The sequence below is a fragment of the Macaca mulatta genome, chromosome 2 (genome assembly GCF_049350105.2).
Source record: "Macaca mulatta isolate MMU2019108-1 chromosome 2, T2T-MMU8v2.0, whole genome shotgun sequence".
NCBI lineage: Eukaryota > Metazoa > Chordata > Mammalia > Primates > Cercopithecidae > Macaca > Macaca mulatta.
This window is the reverse complement of record NC_133407.1, coordinates 174,346,730-174,351,655: the sequence shown is the minus strand read 5'-3', so window position 1 is coordinate 174,351,655 and position 4,926 is coordinate 174,346,730.

The following is a 4,926-nucleotide window of genomic DNA, read 5'->3' as shown; positions in this document are numbered from 1 at the left end:
AAAATTAGCTAGGTATGGTGGTGCATTCCTGTAGTCCTAGCTACTTGGGAGGCTGAGACAGGATTGTTTGAGCCCAGGAATTCAGGCTACAGTGAGCTATGACTACATCATTCCACTCCAGCCGGGGTGACAGAGCCAGACCCCATCTCTAAAAAATGAAATAGGCCTGGCACAGTGGCTCACACCTGTAATTCTAGCACTTTGGGAGGCTGAGGTGGGCAGATCACGAGATCAAGCATTGGAGACCAGCCTGACCAACATGGTGAAACCCTGTCTCTACTAAAAATACAAAAGTTAGCCAGGCGTGGTGGTGCATGTCTGTAATCCCAGCCACACAGGAGGCTGAGGCAGGAGAATTGCTTGAACCCAGTAGGCAGAGGTTGTAGTGAGCCGAGATTGCGCCACTGCACTCCAGCCTGGGTGACAGAGCAAGACTCTGTCCCAAAAAGACAAAAAAAAAAAAAAAGAAGTAAAATAAAATAACCAGTTACAAGATAAAGGAAGAAATAAATATCTATGTATATGTGTGCATATGTATTTACATACATACATATACATATCTATATACTGCAAAAAATTTTTTATGTAACAATTTACATAAATACATTCATAGAATACTTCTAAAAATCATAAATGACAATTAGAAAAACATAGGAAGGTATAACATGTTCTTGGAAGGAAGACTCCAAGACCTAAACATGTCAAATCTCTCCAAGTTTATCTATTATTTTGATGTTGACCCAATAAGAACTCCCAAAGAATTTTTTTTCTCCTGGGAGGTAACAATTTGATTTCAAAGTTTATATGTAAAAATGGACTAAGTAATAGCTGGGGAAGATATTTTTTTAAATAGAGCAGTAAAAGAAAATAGCCCTATTAGATACTTAAATTAATTATTCTTGTTATTATTATTATTTTGAGACAGAGTTTCGCTTTTGTTGCCCAGGCTGCAGTGCAATGGCGCGTTCTCGGCTCACCACGTGTTCTCTGCCTCCTGGGTTCAAGCGATTCTCCTGCCTCAGCCTCCCAAGTAGCGGGGATTACAGCCATGCGCCACCACCCCCGGCTAATTTTGTATTTTTAGTAGAGACGGGGTTTCTCCATGTCGGTCAGGCTGGCCATGAACTCCTGACCTCAGGTGATCTGCTCACCTCAGCTTCCCAAAGTGCTGGGATTACAGGCATAAGACACTGCACCCAGCCTAAAATTAATTACATATTTATATTAAAAGAATGCCAACGAATGAATATTCACACAAATCAACAGAACAGAATAGAAAGCCCAGATATAGACCCAAACACACAGATGCATTCTGAATATGATAAAAGTAGCATTTCAACTCGGAGTAGAAAAGAGGGATTATTTAAAATGCTGTTGGAGCAGGTGCAGTTGCTCACCCCTGTAATCCCAGCACTCTGGGAGGCCAAGGTGGGAGGAACACTTGAGCCCCAGGATGCAGTGAACTATGATCATGCCACTGCACTCCAGCCTGGTGACAGAGTGAGATCCTGTCTCTTAATAATATAAATGAAATAAATAAATGTTTTTAAATTATTTATTTATATAGTTTTGGGGTCATGACTTGGATATGAACCAAGAAGTCTCTGTTATAAAGCCTTCGCCCCAGTCACGATGCAGAGTGGGGGGACCTCATGGCCTAATCGCCCCTCAAAGGCCCCACCTCTTCATACAATCACATTGGCATCAATTTGGCAACACCTGAATTTTGGAAGGGACACGTTCAAACCTTAGCAACAATTAATGTTGCTGAGATCCTGGAAGAGAAAAAGTGCAGGTAAAAACTAAAGATATCTGAATAAAGTATGAACCGCAGATAATATATCAACATTGGTTCATTAATTGTAATAAATCTATCATACTAATGTAAGATGTTAATAAGGGAAATTGGGCACAGGGCATATGAAAACTCTGTACTATTTTCACAATATTTTTGTAAATCTAAAACTGCAATAAAAAAGTAAAGTTTATTTTAAAGGAAAAAATCTTATACAAATGTGCCATTTCCAATAATTAGAATAACAATGCATACAACTTTATTTTATACTCATTTGATGAGATTGTGAAGAAACAAGCCTTCTTTTTCTTTTTTTTTGAGACAGAGTCTTGCTCTGTCGCCCAAGCTGGAATGCAGTGGCGCAATCTCAGCTCATTGCAACCTCTGCCTCCCGGGTTCAAGTGATTCTCTTGCCTCAGCCTCCCGAGTAGCTGGGATTACAGGTGTGCACCACCACGCCTGGCTAATTTTTGCATTTTTAGTAGAGACAGGGTTTCATGATGTTGGTCAGGCTGGTCTCGAACTCCTGACCTCGTGATCCACCCACCTCGGCCTCCCAAAGTGCTGGAATTACAGGCGTGAGCCACCCTACCAGGCTAGAAATAGGCCTTCTTAATCATCATGGGATGCATAGGAATACACACTGAACTAACCTCTATGGAGGGCAATTTGGCAAAAATTTTTCTGTCTGTTGCTCGGGTTGGAGTGCAGTGGTATGATCATGGCTCACTATAGTGTCGACCTCCTGGGCACAAGTGGTCTTCCTGCCTCAGCCTCCCAAGTAGCTGGGACTACAGGCACACACTATCACGCCCGGCTAATTTTTTTATCTTTTGTAGAGATTGGGGTCTTGCTACATTGCCCAGGCTGATATTGAACCCTTGGCCTCAAGCAATGCTCCAACCCCAGCCTCTCAAAGTGTTGGGATTACAGGCGCGAGCCTCCACACCTAGCCATAAAAAGTTTCAATGACTGATATCTGTATTTTGCTTAGCAATTTCATTTCTTGGAATTTATAATAAAAATAGACTCGGCTGGGTACAGTGGCTCACGCTTGTAATCCCAGCACTTTGGGAAGCTGACGCAGGCAGATCACCTGAGGTCAGGAGTTCGAGACCAGCCTAACATGGAGAAACCCCATCTCTACTAAAAATACAAAAATTAGCTGGGCATAGTGGTGCGTGCCTGTAATCCCAGCTACTCAGGAGGCTGAGGCAGTTGAATCACTTGAACCCGGGAGGCGGAGGTTACAGTGAGCCAAGAGCACACCATCGCACTCCAACTTGGGGAACAAGAGCAAAACTCCGTCTCAAAAAAAAAAATAGACTCATGGTAGTGCAAAAACACAGTATTATTTACTGCATCATTTTCATAAGAACGAAAGATTGAGGCCGGGCACGGTGGCTCAAGCCTGTAATCCCAGCACTTTGGGAGGCCGAGACGGTCGGATCATGAGGTCAGGAGATCGAGACTATCCTGGCTAACACGGTGAAACCCCGTCTCTACTAAAAAAAATACAAAAAACTAGCCGGGCGAGGTGGTGGGCGCCTGTAGTCCCAGCTACTCAGGAGGCTGAGGCAGGAGAATGGCGTAAACCCAGGAGGCAGAGCTTGCAGTGAGCTGAGATCCGGCCACTGCACTCCAGCCTGGGCGACAGAGCGAGACTCTGTCTCAAAAAAAAAAAAAAAAAAAAAAGAATGAAAGATTGAAGTAAATTTTTCTAAACATGCATATACTTCGATGGGATACACACACAAAAAAAACCTTAAATCCTCATATCCTGAAGGAAGGAGATAAGGAGAAACAGTATACCCTTTCTACAACTCAAGAATTTTGAATTACATTATTTCATTATGCACATATACACTCCCAATCTTCAAATAAAATTATGAAAAGCATTCTCATATTTTATTTTTTCTTTCAATGTTTTAGTTATTTTATGTAATGTGTTCTCTCCAACATAACCCTGATGATGTAAAATTTATCCCTAATTCTCTTACCTGTACTTTCATTCGTTGTCTTCCTAACCCAAATTGTCTAGTATGTTCATCAGATTTGAAAGCAGATCTCTTCTAGAATATGATTGTTATATAACCTTTAATGTTCTACTTTTTAATCTATAAAAAGCTAAATATTTCAAATGCATCAATGCAATAATAATTGATCAAATGTCTTACTATGCTAGATTTAAGATAGCGTGATAAAACTATAGCCTCTGGGCTGGGTGTGGTGGCTCATGCCTGTAATCTCAACATTTTGGGAGGCCAAGGCGGGTGGATCACCTGAGGTCAGTTCGAGACCAGCTTGACCAACAAGGTAAAACCCCATTTCTACTAAAAATACAAAAATTAGCTGGGCGTGGTGGCAGGCGCCTGTAGTCCCAGCTACTCTGGAGGCTGAGACAGAATTGCTCGAACCTGGGAGGTAGAAGTTGCAGTAAGCCGAGATTGAGTCACTGCTCTCCAGCCTGGGCGACGGAGCAGACTCCATCTCTCTCTCTCTATGTGTAGCCTCTGGCCTCAAGAAATTTGCTTTCTAGGAAACTGTTAACAATTAAAGAGAACTTATGATTTCTTGGAATCAGGACAACTTAAATTCTGGATTCTAAAAGTATTTTTTCTCTTTGCTTAGGCAAATTATTAGTCTCACTGAATCTGTTTTCTGAATGGCTCCTTTTTCGAGTTCAGATGTGACTTTATTTAGAAAGTCTTTCCCTTACCACACAATGATAGAAGCACCCCTCTAGTACTGCTTCTTTTTGGCTGCTTGTCTCTTTCTGTGTAAATGTTGGATCTCCGTAGGTACACTGTATAGTATCAGTCTTCTTTACCATCCTTTACATTATATAAGGGCCGGGGCCATTTTCTATTTTTTCTTTACCCACTTCTAACCCAGCCCCTGGCACATAGAAACCACTAACAGATGTAGACCATTTTTCTTCTCACCCTGGTCTCTAGGGTTAAGTCTAGACAGACCCATTTACTCTTATCCCTTCCTTGCTCGAGTCTGGCACCTCTCCCTTATCTGTCCTGTCTACAGTCCTTCTCATTTGTGTGTCCCCAACAACAGTCAGTTTGTAACATCAGAGACAGTCTGATTTCTTGATGGATCCTTAACACACACTGAATGAA